General features: G+C 48.7%; 1 long non-coding RNA gene across 1 annotated transcript; it reads left to right on the top strand.

The window, feature by feature from the left end:
- The first annotated feature begins 1,137 nt into the window (after positions 1–1,137).
- LOC118207719 lies at positions 1,138–27,648 on the top strand. Its single transcript, XR_004761444.1, has 4 exons — positions 1,138–1,904; positions 14,080–14,215; positions 26,185–26,356; positions 26,469–27,648. It is a non-coding gene; the product is annotated as an uncharacterized LOC118207719 (long non-coding RNA).

The following is a 27,648-nucleotide window of genomic DNA, read 5'->3' as shown; positions in this document are numbered from 1 at the left end:
CAGAGTCAATTCCGTAGGCAACACACAGCTGGAGAAGTGCAGGTGTGGATCAGTGAATACAAGCTTAACATGCAGCGTTCATTAAAAGCAATGCAAATCACATTTTTCCGCTGCCAGATGCCCGTAGAACCAATGGTAGTGCAATAATGTATTTAAATAGTAATTAAGAGTCACTGACTGCAGACGGAAATTGCAATTTATCCACGTGTATAAAATCAAGGCATGGGAAACTTTTAGCTCCTAAAGTTTGTAAGTTGCATGAATCCAGATTGCGACTCTTTGAGAGGGGATTTGATTAGCAGTTGTAGCTATTTCGTCTGTTATAGGTTGTATTTAAACAAATTAGCATCGTTTTCCTTTTTAAGTTAGTGATGTTCAATAAATATATTTAGCTAAGTGCAAAAAAATAAAAATGAAAATCTGCCAAAAAAAAGTTTGTTTATCTAGTTTAGGGAGGGAGGACGCGTGTCGAGACCGAGCCGCACGACTGAAAAGCTGAGCTCGGTTGAAGAAATTAAGAGTTACAGGGTCACACCACGTTTATTAATATTAGGAAGTGGTGAACGAAAGCTAACCCCGCCTCAACCTTGAACCAACCTTTCCCAACTGGTTTCCCCCTCCCCCTCTCTGTATCTCTCTACCCTTTTCTGTCCCCCTCTCCCTCCCGCACTATCTGCCTGCTAGCACTGTTTCATGCCTGTGTGTTTGGTGGGGGGGTGGGGGTGAGGAGGAGGGAGGGGAGGGGGGGGGGGCGCTTTCAGAAGACAGCGTTTTGAGTTCAAGTGCATGTGTAGAAAGCTGAGTGAGGGGGGTGGGAAAAGGGGAAAAAAATAAAGGGGAGGGATTAGTGTAAACTAAAAAAGAAAGGAAACCAGCTCTATTGCCCCAAGAGAGCCGATAAATTCATTCAAAATGTGGAAAAAACGTAAAAATCAGACAATGGAAAAGAAAAAAAAACATTTCACCCCCTCTCCTCCCCTCCCTTTCCCTTCCTTTCCCTCTCTCCACACATACACTCCTCCTCTTTCCCTCCCTCTTAGATGTTCCTTCACAAACCACCCCCTCGCTTGCTCATTTGCTCTCTCTCTCTCTCTCGCTTGCTGGCTCTCTCTCTCTCTGTATCTCTCTCCCTCTCTCTTTCTCTCTCTCTGTCTCTCTCTCACTGGCTCTCTCTTCTCCCTTCCTACCCTGCCTGCACACTCAACGCACACGGACTGACTCCCTCTCTCTCTCACTTTCTCGCTCTCTCTCCGCTTTCGCAGTTACAGAACCGAGCTTTTTTTCCCCCCTTCCTTCCTTCTCCTCCTCCTCCTTCTCCTTCTTCTCCTCCTACTCCTCCTCCTCCTCCTTCCGTGTGTTTGTGTTTTTCCGTACGTACGGAGAAACAGGTTCTGCGCTGCTAGCGTTCACGTCGAGCTCAGCCTGAAACGGGGCCCAGCGCTGCCCGAGACGCACTGGCTGCCGCTTGCCTGCTGCTGCCGTTTTTTTCCCTCCCTCTCGTCTTTTTGGTTGTTGTTGTTCTCCACAATTTTTCTTTTTTTTTTGGTTCTTTCAAATCTTTTCTTTTTCTTGTTACCCCTCACCTTTCCTCAAGTAGAGATCCTTTAAAGAGAGGGAAGGAAGGGGAAGAGAGGGGAAGAGGGGGAGAGAGAGAGAGAGAGAGAGAAAGAGAGAGAGGTGTCTGTGGAAAGGGGGGAGATGAGGAGACAGAAAAAAAAGAGGGAGAAAACGGAGCGCACGATTTGAGAGAGGACTGGTGCTGGGCAGCAACACGAGAGGGAGGAAAAGCGAAGAGGGAAAAGGGAGGGAGAGAGAAGGAACGAGGGATGGCCGAATGGGAATCGGCCGAAATCGCGGGAAAAGAAAAAGGAAAAAAAATGACTAGACTCGTCCGACTTATGCCGGTATTTTCCCCTCCCTTCATTTTTTTTTACCTCTTTCGTGTTCTTCTTTTAGAGTCATTCCTTTCCCAGTCTGTCTCCTCTCCTCCCCTGTGTGCGTGCATGTGTGCCTGTGAGTGTGAGCGTGTGTCTCGCCTCATCCTGCATATTCTCTATTTTTTGTTCCGTCTTCTTTCGTGTTTCGTCTTTTCCTTTCTGTTCTTTGTCTGTGTGTTTTTCTTTTTTTTTTAAAAAACCTCTGTTTGTGCAACTTTTGTGATCTTTCGCCCGTTTGTGCGCTGTGATTCCGTGCCCTCAATCCAGCTTCGTCCTCCGTGTATTCCACTGTCCTTCTCTGTGAACTGAAAATGTGAAGCATTGATGCGTTGTCGCTTGCATTTGTTACCTTATGATATTTTTGTTGTCAAATTCTTTTGCACAGACTTTCAGATTTGTGTTTGCGTGCTCAGGGAACGGGATCCAATTTTGGGGCCCAGAAGTGGGCAGCTGAGAGGGGGGGGGGGGGGGGGTGGGGGGTGGGCGTGTGTGGGGGTCGATCCTTATTCATTTTGTTCATTTAATCCCTCTGGGTGTGTGTGTGTGTGTGTGTGCACACGCACACGCACTGTGATGTTGTATAGGAGTGCGGTCCATCCGTGTCACACGCTACCATTTTCCGAAACATTAGGGAAAGCCGACTCTGTGCTTGTTGGGGATGTGCGGTGGGCTGGGGGGGGGGGGGGGGGGGGGGAAGGAAAGAAAATACAGCTCATATAAGAGGAACATTGCAAACGAAATGTAGTCCCAGTCTCGGGGTGTCCCCTTCCCTCTCTGCATAACACGCTCCTCCCATCTTTCGCGTACAACACCCCCCCCACCCCACCCCCCCACCCCCCCATCTCATTATTCTATCTGCATCCTCCTAAATCTGTCTGTTTGTCAGGCTGCGTGTGACTAAGATGAAAACTGATAATCCGTCGGGGTTGTGTGTCTGCGTTCCTCCCGTTCTGCCGGGCTCCTCATGCCATCCCTCAGTACCTGCCGTTTCAGCCTTGCCTCCCATTGTGTGATTTATGCACATCAGCGGCTCTCTCGCTCGCTCTCCCTCTCTCTCTCACTCTCCCTCTCTCTCTCTCCCTTTCTCTCTCGCTCTCTCTCCCTCTCTCTCTCCCTTTCTCTCCCTCTCTCTCTCTCTCTCTCTCCCTCTCGCTCTCCCTCTCTCTCTCCCTTTCTCTCTCTCCCTCTCTCTCTCTCTCTCTCTCCCTTTCTCTCTCTCTCTCTCTCTCTCTCTCTCTCTCTCTCTCTCTCTCTCTCGGTTTACACCCGCCTCCCTCGGCTCGAGCTTCATGTTCCTCGCAGTGCTGTGCGGAGCCCGCTGAGCTCGCCGGCAATTCGCGTCGCTGGGGGGGGGGGGGGGGTTGTCGGGACATCTAATCGCACGCCGACGGACAAAAGACACCCCCTCGCGGTCTGTCGCGTTGCAAAGCGTGTATCGGCATGGGGGTTGGGGCGCGGGGGGGGGGGGGGGGGGGGGCGCGATGGGGGTTGGGTTGATACCCTGCTTGCAGTCGCTCGCCCCAGCGTCAGCAGGACCCCGGGGAGGGGGGCGGTGGGGCGGGGGGTGGGTTTACACTCTCTCCCCTTGCAGGGCTCTCCGATCTGGCCCGCCGCTCCGCAGCCCGGTTTAGCTGGGGAGTCAGCCGCGGAGAGAGCGGCTCTGTGAGACGGGCTGCGCTCGGGGAGGCGCGTCCCGCAGGCCTCCTCCGCTCGTACGCAGACAGAGTGATGTGCTGACTGCTGCATTCTGCGGACAGCGCCGGCTGTGAGGCCCGCGGAAGGCACCGGAGAGGCTGCCCTTAAAGCGCTTAAGTCGCACGGACGCGCCTTATCGTTACGCCCCTGGTGCTGTCTGTCTGTCTGTCGCAATGACAGCGGCTTCCGTTTATATAGCGCGTTTCTCACACCTAAAGTACTCAGGTCTATCTGGGCCTTCCCACTCTGTCGGTCAGTACAATGACGCGGTGCGCAGGTCAGGCTTGTGTGGTTGGTCGGGGTGACGGGGGGCAAGTCTTGCCAAGTCTTGTGTAGTATAGTGGGCAAGGAGTTGGTCTTGTAACCTAATAGATTGCTGGTTCGAATCCCCAGTAGCACACTGCCATTGTACCCTTGAGCAAGGTATTTAACCTGCATTGCTTCAGTACACATCCAGCTGTACAATTGGATATAATGTAAAATGCTATGTAAAAGTTGTGTAAGTCGCTCTGGATAAGAGCGTCTGCTAAACACCTGTAATGTCATGTGATGTCATGACAGCACTACGACACCACGACACCACACTTAAGGGCTCCTTTCAATTCTCTGATTTGGTTTTATCTTTCTGTTTCTACAAAGCATCACCATTGTTAAGAAGGACGCCATTCAAGTCAAGTACTTGTTCAAGCATCGTGCAGCGTAGCCTTGGTAGCGCCCATGCTAGCAGCCCTTGCATTTCCGTTCGGCCGCTGTGCCGTAGCGCGTCCTTGCAATGTTGTTTTTTCAAACGCGGCGGTAGACGCGCGGCTGCTTGGCTCGCCCGCGGCCGTCGGCCCCTGCTGTTGGCGGCAGAGTTCGTCGCGCCCGGCAGACGTTGCGCCGGGCCGTGACTCGCTAGACCCTTTCCGATCGGGGGGTCTGAGCTGGAACTGGGTGATGGGGTGGAAGGAGGATGCAGAGTGGCGCACACACACACGCTGTACCGCACGGGATTTAAAAAAAAAAAAAACGAGGTACAATCTTGTTTGTCACTTCTGTCTCTCAAACATCAAATGGGGGGGGGGAATCACTCTAGGATGCGCTAAAACAAACTGCCCCCGCTCTTTCAATAGCTGCAGAGTCAATACCGCTAATGTGCCTCACTTTATGAAATGTTACTCAGCTGCCTTATGAATTATGTACCACTCCGGAGGGGCTGGCTACGTGCCACAGGCTAGCGAGCTCGAGGCGGAGGAAGGCATGCGATCGCGGCTCGTGTGCTCACCGTACTGGTGAACTCATGGCCTAAGCAAGGCCAAACCCCCCCCCCCCCCCGCCCATCAGAGTCAATGCTCTAGATTGTGTTGGTCTGCTTGTGCTCAACCATTCTACTAAGTATAGCGAGATCCTGTAATAGGCCTTGGTAACATCGTCCATCATCGTCAATGATTTCACCTCATGCTATGTCACAGTATTTTGTGAAATGTACCATATGCTGTGTGTGTGTGTGTGTTTTTTAAGACCTGGAAATGGTTTATATTGACCCCGTTTCCCCGCCTCGTATTACATCGTTGCTCCTATACGTGAAGTCTGCTTTATTTGCCAGTTTCACTGAAAATAAGCGACTGCATCAGTCCTCAGAACCTGAGGTGCGTTCAAGTTCAGCGAACAAGGCGAACGTTTGCAAACTATTTCAAACTTTCTTCCGTTAGCTTTGTGTTCGCCGCGAACGTTTGCAAACATAAGCAAACAGTCTGAAAAGGTAGTTTGCGGCAAACAAAAATGGACGCTGGACTGATGGAAATGTTCCCAGATGAGTATTTCAATTGAAGATGCCGTTAAGTGTGATCAGTTTTTTCAATAATGTTATTGCTAACGCTGGCCAATGTTATTGTTTGCTAGCTAGCTATTGTTTTTTTTATCATCGATGATCGCAGAAGCGGCTGTGAGTACAAACGCTCTCGTCGCCATGTCCGTTTATGTTCGGAACGCAAACAATTTGGAACGTTCGTAAAAAGCCGTTCAAATTGAACTGTTCAAAGAAAACACGTTCGCCGCGAACATTCGCCTCTGTTCTGCTGAATTTGAAGGCACCTCCGTTTGGTGGGGTTTGGGGGTTTGTCAGGACGGGGGCTTCGAGTTCGTCGTGCGCTACGCTGCCGCGTTCAGGGTCGAGGCGCACAGAAAAGGGCGGGCGTGGCCGGCGGGCCGCTGCGGGAGAAATGCCGCGATCGGCGTTTGTGACGGCAGCGTAAACAGATGCCAGGATTATTACAAGCAGGCACTTCATTAGCCGCGGACGTCGCTCTGGAAGAGAGGGCGTCCGCCGAGGTGGAAATTTGGAAACGGAACAATGGAAGCTTTGAACCCCCCCGAAACAAATGGGATGAAAGCAATCCTGCTGTAACCCTAGCCTTAATAGACAGAATGTGTGTGAGAGAGAGAGAGAGAGGGAGAGAGAGAGAGATATAGAAGGTTGACATAGAAGGCCAAGTTATCTTTTGAGTTTGTAGTGGTAAGGAGCTCATATTGTTTCAGAAATGACTGAAGGAGATGGGTTTGGTTTTGGTAGGAAACATAATGCATACAAATTGTGTGTGTGGATTTGAGGGGGGGTGGGGTGGATGTGTTGAGGTGTTGTTTTTTCCCTTCGTTCGCTGAATCTTGACCTTGGAGATAGACAAGGATTTCCACCTTTTCGCTTTAGTCAGATCTTGCTTTTGGATTTATTTTGTTAACCGGATTAAGATCGCAGGGCCTTCGTTTGAGCAGGAGACTGTGTGTATGCGAGGCAGATTTTAGGCTATGCGGTAACCTTATTTTCATCGCTGCCCGTCGCAGCGGGGGATTTAAAGTTTTTCCAGTTTAAGCCTCGCTCCTTCTCAAAGGCGGCTTGGCCTTGGAATCCCCCGACAGCCTCTGAAACTTTTATTTGGGGTTTATTTGAGAGCAGTCTGGATTGCCGTCGGCAACGGATAGCGGAGAGCCAGCGGCACAGGCTTCATTGGGGAGTTTGCTTTTTGCCACCCTTTTTTCTGACTGACTCTGTCCTATTTGTTCTTCTGTTTATCCTGTGCAGCCGAGCTTCAGTTGAATGTTATCAGCCAATATATTCCATTATGGTGTAGTTATCTGTGATGCGGTGGGCAGGGTCACCACCAGGGATTTTGGGCCCCATGAAAAGATCTCACATCCTGTGTTCTAATATTTTTTGAGGGACTTTGTCAGTCAGGGTCCATGTAATTGTAAATACCCCACCACCCCCGAATATGGCAGTGAGCATTGAGCTGAAGGAAAATTTCCATTTTAGTTTATATTTAATGGATAATAAAGTTTTCTAATCTATTCTATTCTAATCTGTAGGGCACCCCTGGCAGTGCAGTCTGCTGCAGTATCCTGTACTATTTCATATTGCGACCCGGTGCATACTGAAGTAGCACAGTAGCAAGCCTGTCTGCTGTAACCTTGGTTCATTTTGTCTCTGTGCGTTTCCAAATCACGGCGCACCGCGAAGCCTCAGACTTTTTGCGCTGCACTGCGGCTCGGTCTTCAGTCGTCTCGCGCGGGGCACAAAGCGAAGTTCTGCAGGTGCTGTCCGGCGCCGGAACCAGACCATGTGACCCGGTCCAGCTCAGCACGGCAGCAGCGTGCGGGTTAATGTCTGCGGGCCGTAGGAATGCGTTCAGGTCGACAGTTAGAACTCCTCAGCCCTCCGTTTGTAGGTCATTGCACTGGCAAGAGCCTGCCTCTTATTTTAGCTCGCTCTCCTGCACTCTTTCACCCCACTCTCCGTCGCTCTCTTTCTGCTGCTCGCTCTCTCTCTTCTCTCTCTCTCTCTCTCTCTACCTCTCTCCCCTACCTCCGTTTCGTTTTTTTCCCCTAGCCGTCTTTCTTTCTCTTTCTCTTCTGTTCTTCCTCTCTATGTCTGGTCTACGCCACACCCCCCTTTTCAGTCTGTCACCCCCTCCTCCTTCCTTTCACACACACACACGTATCTTTCAGTTTGAGGTGCTGGGGGTTGGGTGAGAGTGAGAGACAGAGAGGGACAGTGTGTGTGTGTGTGTGTGTGTGTGTGTGTGTGTGTGTATGCAATGTGCGCATGCGTGTATGTGTGTATGTGCGTATGTGTGACGTGTGTGTGTGTGTGTGTGTGTGAGAGTGTGTGTGCCAGTGTTGAGTGGTGTGTGTGTGCGTGAGTATGTGTGTGCGTGTGCGTGGGTGTGTGTGTGTGTGTGTGTGTGTGCCTGTGCGTGCGTGAGTGAGTGTGTGCGTGAGTGTGTGTTTGTGCGTGTGTGTGTGTGTGCCTGTGCGTGAGTGAGTGTGTGAGTGTGTGTGTTTGTGTGCGTGTTATTGGTGTGATGCAGTTCATGGCTTGTTGCTGCTTTCGGTGCTGCTGGTCCTGTGTAATTTATGGCGCGTGTACCAGAAGGCACGCTCTGCGGCTGCGGGCTTGGAGGGGGGGGGTTATTTGCGTCTCTCCGGCTGAAATCGGCCCTGCCGACGCATACCCAGACTGACACGCTGACGGATACGCCACTGATCTAAACGACCGAGTGACACCAAGGTGCAGACAGACACACCGGCTGTCCCATTTCCCCTCCTCTCCCCCCCCCCCCCCAGGACTGATTTTTACACACCAAGATGCTGTCCAACACAAAGTTGTGCAAATACACACACACACCCTCAATGTACACTGATATACATGTGCAGATACTCAAACACATACACACCTACATTCACACATATAAACACACATAAACACGCAGACAGACATGCACACGCACACACACACACACACACACACATGCATGCATGCACACACACGCACACACACACCCATGCACACACACACACGCACACACGCACACACACGCACACACACACACCCATGCACACACACACACGCACACACACACACACTCGCGTGCACACACACACACACACACACACACGCAGGCACGGCAGACAGGCACACAGACATAGACAGAAGCCTAATGAGTCCGAAAGGGGTTTGTGAGTTTCTGGCCCGCCGGCTGACTGGCGGCCATATTGGCCAGTGCTGATGAGCTGACGGTCTGCGGCGGAGTCGGCAGCTGCTGCTGTGGGGGCTGACACTGTGTGCGCCAGACAACCGGGGGGGGGAGGGAGGGAGGGGGGGGGGAGGGGAGACGTGGGTAATGGGTGATGTCAGGAATCACTGTAGCTCTGGGGCACTGGCGGTGCCACGATGGACCATGGGAAAAAATGCCACACTGCATCAAAGCAGGGCAGAGAGAGAGAGAGGGAGGGAGAAAAGAAGATGAAGCGAGATAGCATGTATATATATTATTATTGATATAATGTTTTAATATTATATATATATATATATATATATATATATATATACATATATACATATATGTGTGTGTATATATATATATATATATATATATTTACACATATATAATATTAATACAAATGTAATAAATATTAGTAATGATGGTAAATTATTCATCTATGTTAATTTTGGCAATATTTATGAATGTATTCCCTGTAAAGAATGTGTGATTTGAATCTGAATTAGAATTGAGAGTGCAATGTTTCAGAGTGCCAAATAGGGAGGCAGAGAGAGAGAGAGATGGAGAGGCAAACAGATGGAAAGAGAGAAAGAAGCGAGAGAGACAGGAGAGAGTGAGAGAGGAAGCAAGACAGACAGGCAGAGGGAAGGAGAAAGGGAATGAGAGAGAGAGGGTGAGACAGACAGGCAGAGGGAAGGAGAGAGAGGGAGTGAGAGAGAGAGGGGGAGACAGACTGGAAGAGGGAAGGAGAAAGAGGGAATGAGAGAGAGAGGGATTGAGAGAGAGGGCAAGACAGACAGGCAGAGGGAAGGAGAGAGAGGAAGTGAGAGAGATAGTGGGAGACAGACAGGCAGAGGGAAGGAGAGAGAGGGAGTGAGAGAGAGAGTGGGAGACAGACAGGCAGAGGGAAGGAGAGAGAGGAAGTGAGAGAGAGAGTGGGAGACAGACAGGCAGAGGGAAGGAGAGAGAGGGAGTGAGAGAGAGAGTGGGAGACAGACAGGCAGAGGGAAGGAGAGAGAGGAAGTGAGAGAGATAGTGGGAGACAGACAGGCAGAGGGAAGGAGAGAGAGGAAGTGAGAGAGATAGTGGGAGACAGACAGGCAGAGGGAAGGAGAGAGAGGGAGTGAGAGAGAGAGTGGGAGACAGACAGGCACAGATGGAGATGGGGACGTTGCCGGGGTTCAGGCCCGTCTCAGCAAGTCGCCCCCGCGGTGCTCCACGGCGTCTGGCAGCCGCGCGCCGAGCGGAGGCCTCAGACGGCGCAGCAAAGACGCCGACGGGGGCGAGGAGAAGCTCGACCGCCTCCGATCGCGGGTTAGCCGCGGACGCGACACCGCTAGCCGTCCGGGGCGGCCACAGGCAGGCAGCCCGGCTTCGAGAGCGCTTTCGGCCTGAATGGGACGCGGCGGTTTCCGTCGAGCGCGGGTCGTTGAGGAGGACGGCGGCGATGCGGAACCGGCCGCAGGCGACCGCTAAGAGCGCTCGTGAGCGAAGGCTCCGGCGCCCATCGCGACACGGAGGCTCGCCGTTGAACTTCGAGGTGAAGGCGAGCGGCCCTGAGCCCGTCCGCGGGCGCTTTCATTCCGCGCTCGTCGTCGTTCTGCGGGAGCGAAAGAAAAAAAAAACCTGACAGCGTGCCCTCCCTGCATATGCTCAGTCCTTGCATTGATGATGTGACAAAATGTTTTGACAGGTAAATGATTGGTAATGATGCATTTGTAGTTTAAGGCAGGCTTTAATGGTTGTGTTGGTTAGCGGTGGATGGCGGAGAGAGAGAGAGAGAGAGATGAGAGATAACATAATGAACCACTAAAGGAATATATTTCAACTATAGTTCTTTCCGAATACTGGTTTGGTTCATTCCCCAGGAAAGTCAGGAAAGGTTTATTTTTTAATCAAAATTATTTTACATTTGACAACAGAGTTTTATATTTTGACAAAGGATTAATTTACGGAAATTTTGATTGGTTTCTGTGAAGATATTTTCAGAATATAGAATTTTTCTTGGTGTGTCTTATACTCACTCAGTTTCCTTAGGTATTCACTGGCCTTCGATCTTTGTAAGATTCGCTTTGACGAATGGACACTGGTCTCAGTGAGGCCCCAAGGAGTTACTAACCGAAGGGTTCAAGGGTGAAAGTGAGGGGGGGGTGATGTTTTGGGGAGGTGTGGTGGGGTGAAAGGTCATCTGCAGTCAGCTGCGGCTTGTCTGTCTTCGCAGACAATGACAGGCTGTGGCCAGAAGATCAGAGGTCAAGGCTAGGAAAACAAAAACCTCAACCCGCCCCCCCCCCCCCCCCCCCCCCCCCCCCTTAACCACTGCTGTTTCTATTGCAATTTGCACGTGGCAATTTACAGCCACAAAAGCAGATGTTTGCTACTTTTAACTTATCTGTGTACCTGAGCATGAATTCCATCTTTGTGTCTTTATTATCAGCCATCTTTTCCTTTAAAGCTGAGACACTGATACGCTGAAATGCTTGGGGCGTGCAAAGCCGTTCTGTCATTACAGGCCGTCTGTGGAAATGACATTGAGAATTCTGAACCTTCAGTGATAAGACTGCTGCATGTATCCACACACAAACACAGGCACGCACACGCACGCACACACACGCACACACACACACACGCACACGCACACGCACACACACACACACACACACACACACACACAGACACACACACACACACACACACACACAATCATACACACACACACACACATTATACACACACACACCTACACACACACGCACACAATTCAGTAACAGAAAGTCAGTGACAATGCAGGAAAGTTTAATTTGTTTCTCTACTTCCCCCCGCTAACAGCCGACCACCCCCCCCCCCCGTCCCCCCCCTCCCCCCCCGTACACCACCTCCCACCCCACCCCCCAGGCATCACTCCAGCTGTATTTTCCAAGGTCTGTCTTATCTTAATATACTATAGTGTCCATTCAGACCCTCAGTGTTTATGTACCAACCACCGCAAATCTGTTTCTCGTTCTTTTTCACCTTTCCTCACTCAGCCTTGCCTTACCTCTCCCATCACTTTTTTTATTTATTTTTTATTTTCTCCTCTTTCTCTCTCTCTTATTCCTCCCTTTCTATCTCTCTGTCTTTCTCTCTGTATCCTGTTTTTTGAAGATTTGTCATATTTAAGGTAACTTTTTTTGTATGGCGGCCCCTTCAGTCGATATATATATATGTACTAACCCTAAACTATCTCTCTTTCTCTTTCTCTTTTGGCTCAGTATCGATCTGAATACATTTGCTTCACATTGATCTGATAAACTTTCCTGAAAAACAGTGACACACACATGCACAATTACACACACACACACATACACAATCATACACACACGCACACACATACACACACACACACACACACATACACAATCATACACACACGCACACACATACACACACACCCATACACAATCACACACACACCTACACACACATACACAAACAGACATACATAATCACACACACACTTGCACACACACACACACACACACACTCACACACAGACACAGACATACACAATCGCACACACGCGCACACACATGTATACGCACGCATACTCAGACACACACACACACTCACACACAGCGCTTGGACGTACTGTGTAGTTCACCTCATGCAACGTGACATTGATATTGTGAGACCAACAGATCCTAATCAATGCCAACTGAATTATCCAATTGAACAAAAATAGCATTGGTGCCTAGCAATATGTCCATGGTGTGCGCTGGGCCCAATCGGTTTCTTTTTCCTTGCCACTGATTCTGAGTCATTGTAGTCGGACAGGTCAACAGCACAGGAGCCATGCACTTACACAGTAAAATGCTCAGTGTTAATTCAACTCTAACAGAGAGCGTTTGGTCCTGATGGTGAATCAACGCTGGTCATTTTCCTGTCACAAAGTGGATAAATAAACGGAGAACACTGTGCTTTGGAATTTCTTCCAGGACAAGGGATCCTGTCTGTGTGATTAGCAATGTTTTTTTTGTTTGTTTGTTTGTTTTCTTTTTTTTTTGCGGGGAAAAATAGCAATAGGCTTTACATCTCAAAGTATGAATGCTTGACAACCTCCTGTGCCTACAGACTCATTTTTTCCAATTAAAATGTTGGAGTTATAAGGAGTTGCTTTTTTGAGGATCACATAAATGAAAGACTTACTGCAAGTAGGGTAAAAAAAAAAAAAAAAGAAGGCTATTTTATTACTTGCTGTTCAGCCTTGCATTCAAAAGAAGGGTAAATGTTGCATCGGTGCGTTTGTTTTTGTGGTCACAGCCACAGTTATTTATTTGTCCTAGAGAAATACACTTGAAACAGAAGAATAGCAACAATCTGTGAAAGGCTGATAATGAATGGGTTTGTTACACTGGTGCCGTCGAAGAGAGCGGCCACTGCTTTGGAAGTGCAGGTGCACATAATCCTTCACTGTGCTGCGCTGCCTTTGCTAAACATGAAGTGTTGGCATTGAAAGGCTTTGATTGACAGCTTTGACTGACCCCCACCCCTCCCCCCCCCCCCCCCCCCCCCCCCCCCGCCTTTTCCATTCTAGTTGGTGGCTGCAAGGTTGCCATGACACCAGACTGTTTAGTCTGCCCTTTGACCCCTTTGAGGGGGGCTGTGGTCAATCAGGCATTACGAGAGAGGGGTGAATAGAAGTTGGGGGGGGGGGGGGCTTGTGGGGGGGACACTTCCTCTCACAATGTAAAGACAGGCACAAAAGGAACCTCTATACGCACTTCTCTGTTATGTACACACACACACACACATACACAGAGGCCCAGTGATACAGACACATGCTAGTCTACACTGAAGACAGGCATGCAAAGTGGTTAGCAGGCAGACACATAGATGTTGGCGCCCATAAGCAGGAATGTTGAGTGCTCACACCACAGTTATGACATCATCGCTCCCAAGACATTTTCACAATTTCAATAAATGTTTTGCGGACAACATAATGAAGATACTAAACACATCCCTGAACATTTTAACCTCTTTTTTTTTATTGTGTCATAAATTAGAAATGGCCGAGGTGCAATATTTGCCACTACGGTTAAAATGTAAAATGTATGTGTTTGCCTGTGTGTGTGTGTGTGTTTGTGTATATATTTGTGTGTCTAATTGTGCATGCAGGCATGTGTGTGTGTGTGTGTGTGTGTGTGTGTACGTGTATGTGTGTGTGAGCTCATTGTTTCTACAGTAGCATCTGTCCCGTGTCTGGGCTGCGAGGTGTGACTTTCAGTCTCTGAACAATGGGACCGACCCAAATCCGGTCCAGCGCAAGACTCGCAATCGCCGTGTCGCACACCCTGTCTCTTCATTCCTCCGCCGTCACTCCCTGCGTTCCTCCCTCTAACTGCTCCCTGTCGCGCTCCCTCCCTCTATTCCAGCCGCACGCTGCTCCCCCCCCCCCCCCGACTGACCCCCAGCTCTGAGCCCCTCCCCGGGACGCTGCAAAGGGGACGCCGGGACTTCCTTTTTGGGGCGACGCTACCCGTGGTGCCCAGGAGAGAAGCAGGCCTTCAGGTAACCTCTCCGATTGCCTCAGCGGTGAGGCCAGAATTCTAGCTCAGGTTTGGGTGCAAGGAATCCTGGGTAGTAATTCCACCCTGAACTTCCTGATGCGATGACTTCGCTGGCAATGTAGACCGCCGGCTTTTGGTTGATGGGGATGACCTTGACAGTTGAAACGTGTCAGTAGGGCCCAGGTGTGCCCACATGATCGTGGTCACACACGAAAAAACCATAAACCGAAAGCACTTAAAAAGCACTTTGCATTTTATGAAATTATTCTTTTCTGCTTTGAGGGCATAAGCAGGCCTGGTAGTCCGTGGAGTGTCACAAAGCATCACAAAGGTGAGATCTTCAGTGAAGGCAAAAAAAGGCTCATTATGCTAAATGGGCAGCAGCCTCCAGCCTTTTACTATATCTTGAAAAAACCCTTTCGGTGCAGCACTGTCGACTCATTAAATCACTCTGACCTTCATCTTTCATGTCCGTAATGAAGACGTGCGAAATTCTGTCTCCCCCCCACACCGCCACCCCCCCACCCCCGTCCTGCAAAGAACTCTGGGTAGAGCCGTATGGCTGGCACAGCACCCCGGCAGTGATTGACAACGGTGTCCTAGCAACCGTTGGGCATGTTGCCAAGCCAAGGGGTTGCCGGGGAACGGGTTCCCATAGAAACGTTTATTTATTTATTTATCTATTTATTCATTTATTTGTTTGATTTTAGTTTGTTTGTTTATTTTTAATAATTAGAATTTTGTTCTTTATTTTTTTTTTGCTGTTTGCCACTGTATGCAAGGAAGGTTGGTGAGAGGAGAAAGACGAGGAGAGAGCGAGGGAGATGAAGGGCGTCTGTGTGGGCGACAGTGTGTGCCTCCCTCAGAGGAATAAAATGCATATTTGTACATTATCTGAGTCCCCTGGAAAGCTTTGCACTGATACAAACACAGGAGGAGTAGTCGTGCGGTTTCGGCTTCTGCTGCGTGACTGTACACGGACTCCCAGGTGCGCTCTACCTGCATCGTGTGCTGACACTGTAGCAGTGGCTCACAAACGCAGTCCCAGTCTATCCCAGTCTATTCTTCCCCCCCATTAGCCTCCATCGCCTGCAGCCCAAAAGGTGATGGAAGCTTTTGTCTTCGGCTGTTTTCAAAATACACCCAGGAAAACTGTGGGCAAACTGTACAGAGCCCTTCTGATGCCTACACTCCTCTGCAATGGCACTGATGTGATTGAAGCTTTACTTACCCAGGACCAGTGGCGGGATTCTGTTTATATTAAGTGCACCTACTGTGAGTCCCTTTGGCAAAAAGCATTTGCTAAATTCCTAAATTGTACTTACAAAATCGCTCTGTATTATACAAAGAGCTACCTTCTGTAACAATTTTAATATTTTTAGCTTGTATATGTACTGGCTGTACTGAAATATGTATGAATAGCAGACTAGCTGCATCTTCTCCATTCAGAGTACGTAACCTTCCTGTTGCTGACCGATAGGCAACCCATGAAAAGCCAAACAAGCTCTTTCTGTTTCATATAACCAGGCCAAAAAAAGCAGAACATATTTTGACAAATGTATTTTAATAAATACGACTTACACAAAATACACAAAAACGTGCCTGCAGACACTCCATATATACAATAAGTAATATCAATTCAGCAATTGCATCAAATTGCAAGCATTTAATTGTGTATTTACAATTTGTATTTTGGTTGATTTGGACAGGAAAAACAGACTTACAAATAATCATCACACATCTGGGCAAATATTTTGCCATCCAAGTAAAAAATTTTTTTTCTTTTACTTTGCCTTATTAATGACACAGTGAATCTCTCATCTCTATACTTATCGCTAAGAGTAGGGGGTTCTCCGGTGTCCTGGTCAAATCCCAGACCTGGCTCTCGCAAACTTGCCACCAAAAATCATCCCCAGATTTAATTGGCTAAAAGATGTTCTTTCCCTCTCCACCTTCGCTAATGTGTGGTGAGCTTTCTGGCGCAAAATGGCTGCTGTGCATCACCCAGGTGGGTGCTACACATTGCTTGTGGGTGAGGGGAGTTCCCCTTCATCACTGTAAAGCACTTTGAGCATTTGGAAAAGTGCTATATAAATGCAAGGATATATATATCTCAATGCTGGTATTATGTGAAGTTTCGGGGAGGAAATATTATGCACTAAGCCCATAACTTTATTTGCTTTAAGCTTGTATTCATACTTTGATTAGCTTGTGTGCAAGTGCGTTTAATGTAATCTTAGCTCCTTAAGTAATTTGAATAACAAGAGGTTGTGAAATTCCTGATATAGTAACTGCTGATGAACATTGTGTGGAAGGCTGGGACAGTCAAATATTCATTCCTTGAGAAGTCATGATCAAATACACTTGCAAATACCCTCCCTAGCACCCGTTACCCTTTTTTTTGTGCTACCCTGCCAATTCTGGAAGCCAGTTTTGAGTTTATTTTGTGTCCATACTGAAATCTTTCGCAGGAAGAGCACAAATGAGCTTTTGTGTTTGCATTCTCGTTCCCGGTCCGTGCTGGCGGGAGCTCGCAGTCCTTGCGGACGAGCGTCTATTTATTCTATATAATCTCCGGAATTTTCCGCGATGGTCTGTTTCTTGCGGAAGTGCTCATTGTTGTCTTTGTTGCCTGGTTGGATTAAAATGGGCTAAGTGCCTTGGCCCGTGTTTGTCTAGAAGATGGTGGAGAGGGTTGTTGTGGGGTGGGGGGGGGGGTGGGGGGGGGGGGGGGAGTTGATGGCGGTGTACGAAACGCTCGCCTGCCCGCCGTTTGAGCCCCCTGAAACCCCCAGAGCTGGCTCGCACATAGGGATGGTTTGTTCTGGCCCTCAGCGGGCACACAGACAGACTGGCAGAGGAGAGGAGCTGGCATTGGCACAATCGTGCTGCATCTCTGCGTGATTTGACTGCAGAAGAGAAAGACAAGTTTGGGGGCGGGGGGGGGGGGGGGGGGGGGGGGGGGGGGAGGGCGGTGGTTGGGGTGGAAGGAAGGAAGAAGAGGGTGTGCTGGGTGTGGGGGGGGGGGTATGTAGAGAGATGGTGGCAAAAAGAGAAAGGGGTGGGGTGAAGACAGACGAGAGAGAGGGAGTAGAAGTGAGAAAAAGAGAGGGAGAGAGACGGAATATGGAAAGAGGGGACGCTGAGGGAGAATTGAATGTGAATGGGGTGGCAGGGTGTGAGGTGAATGGGCGGAGGAGAGGGTGTTGGGTCTTGGCAGTTAGGAGAAGGTGGCTGTGATTTGGAAACCACCCAAAAAGAAAGGGTAAAAAGGGAAGAAAAATGAAGCCTGGCAGTGCACTAATGATCCTGCTGGCATTGCCATGGTAACGTGCCAGTTTGATTTGTTGCTACAAAATTCTCAAGATGTGCTCAGTGTGTCTGTCACCCTGCATGCTGAAACACCGCAGTCCCCCCCCCCCTCCCCCCTCTCCCCCGAAGGGGGTCCAGTGAGTCGAGCCTGAGAGGGACGGGTGGGGCGAACCCCTCTTTTCTCTTTTCTTTACCTGTTTCCTCCGCCAACGCCCTTTGTGCATCCCTTTGACGTCGCGCGGGCGTTCTGTCGCACGGTCAAACGCCGCCGTCCGCGCGCTGGCCTTGCTCGAGACCGCTCATGCATCTGTCCTGCTCGCGATTTGAACCCGCAGACCTGGCTCTCGCGACTCGGTCCGTCGCCGTTCGCGGTTCGCCTGCCCCGCTTTGAAGCGGCGTCTCCCCCTGCCGTGACTAACCGCGCGTCGCGGGGAGCAGCCCAGACACAAAGCACGCACGGCGATGTCCTCTTGCCACCGTAATCTACCAGTTTCGGTAAAGAAATCGAACCCCCCCTGACGCCCCCTCCACCCAACCCGTTAAATCTGGGCAGTTTTATACCTCCACGACGCAGGAGAGTCAGGTAAACTGGGGCCCCGTGCCTCCAGAAACATGCGCAAATGAGTAAATTCTTGTCGTCTGGCTGAAATTCGGCGCGGAGTGCAAACGAGTCCGCGGTCGGCGTCGGAGCTCTGTGGGCGCGCGCCTGCCCGTCTGCTGTGTGCACGGGCGATACGCACAGAATCGGTAACTGCTCTCTTCGGCTCACGGGCGCAACAGCGCCCCCACACGGCGCGAGAAATATCCCATATCGCCCTGTTCTGCCTGCGGTGAAAACGCACTGCCGCTGCGGCGAGGCTGAACCCGATGAGGCGTCAGTCGCGAACGTTCACACGTGTCCTTAAGGCTGGCGGCACTCGCGCAATAAATAGAACTGAAATCCTCGCTGAATTTTGTGCTGCTGTTTGTAGAGAGAGGAATGTTTGGAGGAATTAGAGGCCTGGAGTGTCATTATTGTAGTGTGCTCTGGGAAAAAGAAAAAGAGAAAAAATCCAGATTTTTTCGGACGTGAAACAGTTGGTTTTACTGAAAAAAGTGGTTGAGTAACAGGGCGGTGGCGGCGAACGCGGTGGTTACGAATCTCCGCTTTGTGAGGCAGTTAAAGGGGAAGGATGGGTGGGTGGGTGGGTGCTGTTCTGTCCGGTAACCACTAGAGGGAGACAAAGCTGTGGAATTACAAGAATAAGAGCGGTTCCATCGGTGGTTGGGAAAACCATCTGTTCAGATGTATTCAAATTCATCCCCCTGCGCCTGTGTCTCTCCCTCTCTTTCCACGAGCCAGCCTGTGCGTGCGCCTGTGCTTCCTACCTGCCTGTGCCTTTCGTTCGTTAGAGGCGCGGGTCCTTTGCCTCTCTCATTAACTCCGTGCTTGTATCCGCTTAATCACAGGAGACTGCTGTGAAAAACTGTGCGTCGCCTGTGCGTACATGCACTGCGGTACGCCCTGGCTATCTGCACAGTTCAGTGAAAGCACAAAGCAAGACCAGGAAGAAAAAAAAAAAAACGAACTGGGGCTCATTCTTGATTTCAGCATGGTTGGTAATTTGAGGAGGGGTGAAAATGCAAATGAGAGAATGTTGGTTATCACAGTTAATCTCACAGAGGTTCTTCACTGATAACAAAAAAATATATATGTATATATACAATATATAATTTAACAGACATACACAGACATGGCCGTCGTGTCATGCATGTCAAGGGTCTTAAAAGCTGGTATTTGCTGATTCTGCAAAAAAAAGAAAATTCCCAATCACATATTTCATTTCTGGACTGTATGACATGGCTCTATGAAGTTCAGGTGTCAAGAATTAGGGTGGGTAAGGGGGGGGGGTGGGGGGGAGGGGGGATTCACAGACAGTGGTAGGGTGTCTGATGTACGGACGGACGGACGGACGGAGGGATGGACAGACGGAAAAGCGGGCACGGCCGAGCCCCGGGAACGCGCGGCGTAGCGACGCCGGTGTGCTGCGGCGTGAGGTAGTTGGTTGTATGGTTTCGCATAATAAACAGCCCGGAGATAACTGTACAACCTTCTAGCTTTCCCCGCGGCGTCACCAGAGCAACGGCAGCCCCCTTACCCGCACCCTACACCCCATCCCACCCCCCTCCGAAGTGGTAAGTTGAAGGAACACCAGGGCTGTGCCGCACCTCACGTTTCGGTTCTGGGCTTGTAGCGGGGTCGACTCGCGCTGCAGTCGCTTGCACTGTGGGTGTCTCTGAGGCGATGCTTTAACTCGTGTCGCAAAATCCTTTCGGTAAAAAAAAAATGTGGCGACCTCAAGTCTCCTTCAGCCGAGTCTACGTTATCAGCAGGAAATGCATGGGTTTTTTATCAGGTCCGTTTGCATCTTTTGTGGTTCTTGCTTTCTTGCTTTCTTTTGTTCAAGCAGTTTGAATCCATCACCTGGACATCAAACTGTCTGAGACAGCATCGTCTTATTTCGACTGTCAGTAGCAGTACCAGTAGCTGAAGTTTAGCTAAGTTTTTTCCTAACACGGCATAAATTTGGCTTTATAAATATGCATCCTTTAACTGGTTCAGTTTTTTCGTTGTGTAGCTCGGTGACTGTGCCGTTTCCTCAGTAGTGTCCTTACCACGGGGCGATAGTGTCGTGCATTTTGAGACATTTGTACCTGGGCGTGTGGCGGCGGTTCTGCTCAAGAAAGGCAATTTCCCTGCAAATAAAAACACATCGAGAGACACTTTCCTGCGCAAGAGAACTCAAAGGGGCTCTTTCCACCACAACAACAACAACAACAACAACAAAAAAAAAAAGAATTAACGGTTGACAATCGCGTGCTATTGTTCTGCAGTCTGTGGGTCCGTCTGTCTGCCGCTCGGTCCTGATCGATGATAATGGAACTCCAGTGCCCGCCCGAATGCGGCTGTGTGCCCGTGACATTTCCACAAAGCCTCTGGTCTCGCGCAGACGGCGCATTCCTTTCTGTCGCGCAAAAAAAAAAAAAAAAAGTGCGAGTTTCGCATCCCCTGAATCCTGGCATGCTCCTGCTGCCGGGGTTACGTCCCCCCCCCCCCCCCCCCCCACACCCCCACCCCCCCACACACGCACACGCACCCACTCCCCCACCCCAGCTCCTCACTTACCCCCATCCTCCTCCTCCTCCTCCTCCTCCTCCCCTCACCCGCACCCCATTGCCTTCCTCCTCCCCACACACTCACACACACTCACCCCCCCCCCCCCCCCCCCGCCTCCCGTTAGTCCCCCAGTGTGTCTGGCTAGTGGCTCAGACAGCCAATATCTGCATTGCGTTGCAGCTCCCCTGTAAGAAAAAAAAAAAGGGCATATATCAGCAGTCTAGCCTCAACGCTGCTCCTTTTCACGCACGCAGGGGGGAAAAAAAATCCCTTCGCCGACCCCGTCAGGGAAAAAAGAGCCTTCCTTTACGGGCCGCGTAATTCCGATTCCTCGCTCCTCCATCTCCGTCGTTATCCCCCCTCGCGCAGCTTTTATGAGATTTGATCTATGATCGGTTTTATCCGCCCCCCCCCCCCCCCCCCGCAACCCAACCCAACCCAACCCAACCCCCAGCGTATTTCCGTCAACATTCGACTCCAGCTGACCCAATTTCTTTTTTTTTTTTCTTTACCATAGTACTGCGGTGGTGTCCACCCGTGTAGCTTGTATTTCACTGTTCCCATTGTCTGTGTGTTTCGCCTCATTCCATCGGGGGGAACCGCACACATTCTAGAACAATTATGTTCTCGTATACCATATCTATCTACCTATATGTGGCTGTCTGTCTGTCTGGCTACGTATTCGGATATATACATGGTGTGTGCCATGGATACGGGTACAGGGGGCAAACAAGGTGACTGTCGAAGGGTGCCCCCCCATCCAAAAACAGGGCATTGTCTAACCCGATTACGTCATCCCCCAATGAGGGAGAATAAAATTCTTCCTCTGAGTCCTGCAGCAAAGGTTCTGTTCCTGCATGGCACACCATCTCTCTCCCTCTCTCTCCCTCTCTCCCTCTCTCTCTCTCTCTCTCTCTCTCTCTCCCTCTCTCTCTCAGATTTATGAGCAGTGCTGTACTGTTTGTTTGGTGCTTGAGCGTCCAAATGCCTCTGGGCATCTGAGAGGCTACAGCTGTGGGGTAGCGGGTGCAAAATGGAGAGAGAGGCTCCACAAACCAGATTAGCTGTGTTTTGTTTCAATGGATGTCAATTTCTGTTAGACACAATGCAGGTAATTTCTTTTGTTTTAAAGACGCAAAGAACAAAGTGATTTTATAGTACGTCTGGCTATTCCCCATTCACTGTATGGTATATGATTTCCCTTTTAAATATCGCTTTGGATTAATCGCCGTTTTCTGCTGTCTGACATAAAAAAGTGGTCTGCCTGTGGAATGCTTTGAATTGCAAGTTGATTTTATAACCCCCGGACAGGCAGTAGGCTTGGTGGGAACCATTGTTCTCTCCCCAGATTAACGGGAGACTGGCCAAGATTAAAGTAGATCTATGTCTTCAAAGACACCCTGTTGATGTCACAAAGGATCTATCTTATCGCTGTGGTCTCCGTTAATCTAATGATTCTGTTTGGTGCAGTTTTCAAAAGCTGTGGGATAAAAGTGTCTTCACTCAGGTCAGCCACCAATCTCCTGTAATATGTTGCACCATGTATATATGTTCTCTGGATCATACCACATACAGCACAGTCCGTAAGTATTTGGACAGTGGCACAATCTTTGTTGTTTTGGCTCTGTGCTCCAGCACGTTGAATTTGAAATGTAACAATAAATATGAGATTGAAGTGTGGACTGTCAGCTTTCAGTTGAGGGTATTTACATCCATAGAATGCACTGGTGAGCGCAACAACAAAAAAACAACCTGATAGACCATGGAAGACCACTGTAGTGGAAGACCGAAGAGTACTTTCAATTGTAAAGAAAAGTTTTTGAAAGCAGATCAAAAGCATTATCCATGATGTAGGCACAGATATGTCAAAGACTGCCATAAAGAGAAGTGTACACCAGCATAACCACTGAGGATTCGCTGTAAGATGCAAACCTCTGGTAAGCCTCCAGATCTTAATGTCCAGGCAGGAGTTTGCTAAAAAAAAACTACATAACAACTGTAGAGTCCTGGAATAAAGTCTTATGGACAGACAAGATGAGTATTAACCTGTAGCAAAGCGATGGAAAGAGGAAAGTGTAAAGAAAGGAAGCATACCACCTCATCTGTGAAAACATGGTGGAGGTGGTCTTATGACCTGGGCATGTATGGCTGCCACAGATACTGGCTCACTTGTCTTCATCGGTGACTGCTGACGACAGCAGCAGGATGAATTCTGAAATGCGCAGAAACAACCATTCAAATCCAGCCAGTCTGCACATAATCGTTTCGTTTCAAATCCAATGTTCTGGAGTACAGTGCCAAAACAACAAAATTGTGTCGCTGTCCAAATACTTACTTTACTGACTGCACTGTAAATGTCTGTAATGTAAATATCCCTTCCTCTGAGAGGCAAATTTCCTTACATTTTTAAAAGTCCCTACTCCCTATGTGAGTATATGAACACTTGTAATATTCAGGAAACATAAAGCAATGTACAAACAGAGTCAATGCAAGTAGCAATTCTCCTAGCTGTTGTGTTTGTGCAAAACAATTGTCATTATAACCCAGAAAGGGCTTAACAAGGTTTTCTGTTACTAAAAATAACAAACTACAACCAAAGTAAAAAAAAAAAAATGCCACCATGGAATAACAATTTCCCTCAGGAACCTTTGTAGTGTCGGTTAAAACTGCGGCTGTGATTTTCATACACACAAATGTACAAACGCGACGCACTTTCAAAGGAACGGGGACAGCAACATCTCGGCTAACTAAACAACACTTCACTATAAGTCAGACATTTGGCTTGGAATAATATTAACCTGATGAGACGGAATGATATCAACCTGGGAGGCTGGTTATGTGGCTGGTGGGAGTCGATTTCAGAACGTTGCATTACAGGCCATGTCTTTGCCCACAGATGCCAAACTCTTCCGGCATTTTCTGTTGCCCTTTCTGTGTAACGTCAGATTTTGGCAGCCTGTTTGCTGCAGTAAATTGTGAATCGTTCTATTGACAGGGTGCTAAATCAGAAGGGAAAACGCATTCCCGAAACCTACGGTTTCACTCTAATGCAGAGATGATAATTGTAGACAAGAACAGAGGAGAGTGAGGAAATATTTCCTGAGGTTCATCACTTCTGGATGTGATATATTTTGGATTATTCTCACTCTGGGTGATATTCTGCACCCCCCCCCCCCCCCCATTTCCCTTCCTCTCTACCTTCTCCTCCCTCCCTGCCTCTCTTTGCTTTCTGACTCTCGCACACATTTTCTCTCTTTCCCAGACATGCGCGCGCACACACACACGCACACACACACACACACGCGCGCGTGTGCACACGGCGACTGCAAAAGTGCGCGCCAGAGAGAAAGAGCGAGGGAGAGACTGAAGACGTGATGCTTGAAAAACGTGAGAGAACGCGAGAGAGAGAGAGAGAGAGAGAGAAAGAGAGAGAGAGAGAGAGAACAGGGAGGCAGAAAGGAGAGCTCGGTGGAGATTGAGGACAAGGAGTGCAATAGGGAGAGAGAGAAAAAGAGAGAGAGAGAGAGAAAGAGAGTCCACGTAGAGGGACAGGGAGAGGGAGAAAGGAGAGCTCGGTGGAGATCGAGGACAAGGAATACGGAGAGAGAGAGAGAGAGAGAGAGAAAGAGAGGGAATGAGTCCACGTAGAGGGATAGGAAGAAGGAGAATGAGACAGGCATGAGGAAAAGTAGTGGATGTAATGGCAGAAAAAGACAGAGAAGGTGTGTGTGTGTGTGTGTGTGTGTGAGTGCGTGTGCTGGTGTGTGTATGTGCTTGTGTGTGTTCGTGTGTTCCTGCCGGTGACACAAATGATGGAGAGGACAGAGGGAAGTGGGTTGTACCGGTGCTAAGGGATGTAGGAATAGTACCTTATAATGGAATCAATATGACTATTTAGACTGTATCTGCTATTTAGCTCACTGCCTGCTTTAACTCCTATACCAGGTAGCTCTCCAGTTTTGTAGAGAGGAAGGCACAAGCAGGGACAGAGAGAGATAAAGGAGGTAGAAGGCTGTTTTTTATCCACTTTTTACAGCACTGAAAAATGAAGACACTGAAGATTGGACAGGAAGAGAAACGCGATTCCCTTTTTTTGCTTTTCTTTTTTTTTTTTTTTTTTTTGCTTTTGAACCGATGGAGCCTCTTTTCTTGTTTCTGTTTCCCTGTAGGATATAGCCGATGCAGCCAAGACATAGCCCCCACTTACAGGGACAGAGAAATGGGAAGGAGTGCTGAGATATCAGCTTCCTTTTTTGGTGTGTGTGTGTGTGTGTGTGTGTGCACGCCTGTATGTGTGTCTGTGCATGTAAATGCATGTTTGTGAGTATGCATATGTGTTAGCGTGCATAAGTGTGTGTGTGCACATGTATGTGTGTGTGTGTGTGTGTGTGTGTGTGCGTGCGCGCGTGTGCGTATGGGTGTTTTAAGGAACAAGCTAACTTGTGTATCAGCAAACACAAATGGTGAGTGTGCATTTTTGTTGTCGGACAGAAGAGGAAAAGGAACAATATCGACTCCATCTGTCAGCCGCCGCGTTCAGCTTTTTCACTTTTCGTTTCGCTCTGCTTTTCCAGCTCTCTTATTTTTGTCACGGGCGGGAGACACAAAACAATAAAGGGAAAATTTGGGAAGTGGCTACGGATGAAAAAGGGGAAAATGAGTTTAGTTTGGTTCTGCGGAGGACGTGCGTGTTACACGCGTGCTCTCAGAGGCTTTGCGTGTTTCTCGTGTGCGCACACCTGTGTGCGTGTACGTGCGAGCTTTGAGACACGCATGTTCACTGTTCAGGGGGTCTGGTTATGTAGGGCTCCTTTTTTTAAATTTATTAACAGGAACTACTATGATGTCATTAAGACAACTTTGCCTTATTTGAAATATTTACATCATTTAATTAAATTTGGGTATTGTAAAAGGAAATACTTTCTCGGCGACATTGACAATTCTGTCTCTGTGACGTTAAAATCCATTGGGCATTTCGTGCTGGCATTGGCATTTTCGGGGGGGGACGATCGAGTCAATCTCTTATTAGGAAAGCAAATTGAGTCGTGCAAATATGCAAAGTGGACTTACACTTTAAAGTACGCGGTGCGGTGACTTTTTCACGTTTGGATGTGTGTGGTGTGCGACTTTATGCGTCTGTCCTTATGTCTGTGTGTTAGTGTTGAGGGTAGTCTAATTCCCGAGTTTCCAGCAAAGGACGTGTCAGACAGGGGAACACACCAGTGTCAGCCTGTGTAGAGGCTTCTGTCTGTCCCTTAGTCACTGTGTAGCCAGCCAGCCAGTCAGCCAGTCAGTCTCATTGTCTCCCAGTAGGTGGCACTGCCGCGCTCTTAAAAAAAATTTTTTTTCTTTTTTCTTTCCATTCAAGTTTGGACCCAGGTATGGTTGGATGTGGTATTAACTGCCGTCGCAGAGACTTGCATGGAAGGCGTACAAACATATCTGTAATTTATGTAACTTCACAAGGTTAAGTGTGTCGCCTTTTTTTTTTACTCTTGCAGTTTGATCTCCCTAGAGGTGGAGGCCACCAGACATTTTGAGAACACCAAAAGATGGGACTGGGAAAAGGCTCCGCATTGGAATTTGGAAAAGACTGACAGCTGCCAACTCCTACCCCCTGTCTCTTAATTCCACGCCCCATACAATCCCAAACTGGGGTCTTCATATTGTTGGGTAAGTGAGCTGCCAACAGTATTCTTACTTTCATTTCAATTTCAGCAGCTTTAACAGTTGGGCATGCAGGAGTGCGCGCTTAACACACTGAACCATGACTCTCCTCTTTCAGCTGACCCATTACAGAGCAGACGTCTCAGCCTGTCGGCAAGAAGACAGGGAAAGACTAACAGAAGGAAGGGAGGAAATGGTCATTTTCCACTACAAAAATCAGGAAATTTTACTGACATTATATGAGGCTATTTTGTGGAGTAAAGGAAACACACAGGAAACTACAGTTGCATATTTACACAGCAGCACCCTATACACACACACACACACACACACTGTATATATATATATATACACACACACACACACGCAGTCATAGACAGAGAGAGAGAGAGAGAGATTCAATATTCCATTATTATGACAGCACAATATAGTAAAAATTGTTTATTGAATTCTCACACATTGTGTGCTACATTCTTTGTCTTTTTCTCTCCATTTGACCCATAACAGTACATCAGATGTGATTATTTCAATAGGTACAGCGGCCACTTGGGTTATTTTCGCCACAAGATCTGCATCTCTGAGTGATTCCCACCAAAAACTACATTTCCCCGTATGCCCCTCTGTCCCTGAGACCCTTAACCTGTGAGGTCATTGGAGGTCACAGGTGAGGTCCTCGGGAACAGGGCTGCATGCATTTGCACAGTGAGGGAAGCATGAGACCAGCAGCTGCTGGGAGGCCCCATTTGGAGATGCCACTCAAGGTGTCTTTATCGCAAGGGCACATTTGAGGTGCGGTTTACTCCACGGCCTCACTGTTCAACAATTCGGTTGTTGAAAAACAGCATTTGAAAGCACGTACAGTTTTAAGTATCGCAGTGAAGTAGCAGAAAAGTTCTTTCCAGAATGCCTCGAAACCAAAGCAGGAGTGTCACTTCCCCTGAGTATCATGTGTACTGTATCCCCGCTTTCGTATAGTATTCACCACCGTTGATATCCTCTTAAGGTTGTGTGTGTATGGACTGATAGACCCTGTAATCAGCCACAGCAAAGAAATTGCATAATAATAAAGGAGTACCACTGAATTATCTCCCGTTTATTAGCAACTGAAGCAGGTAGCAGTTCACATTGTCATTGCTGATGTGACTCCAGGGGGCAGACTCCATTGGCTGACTTTGTGTTCTGACCATGAAACGGTCCAATGAGAAGACAGCCAAGGGTGGTGACTCCGTTTGTCTGTTATCAACATCCAGATATGTTATATTATTAAATTAAATAAAACAACATTTTCTCAAAAAGTC

This window comes from Anguilla anguilla, chromosome 1 (assembly GCF_013347855.1).
Source record: "Anguilla anguilla isolate fAngAng1 chromosome 1, fAngAng1.pri, whole genome shotgun sequence".
Lineage (NCBI taxonomy): Eukaryota > Metazoa > Chordata > Actinopteri > Anguilliformes > Anguillidae > Anguilla > Anguilla anguilla.
This window is presented reverse-complemented; position numbering and strand designations above follow the sequence as displayed.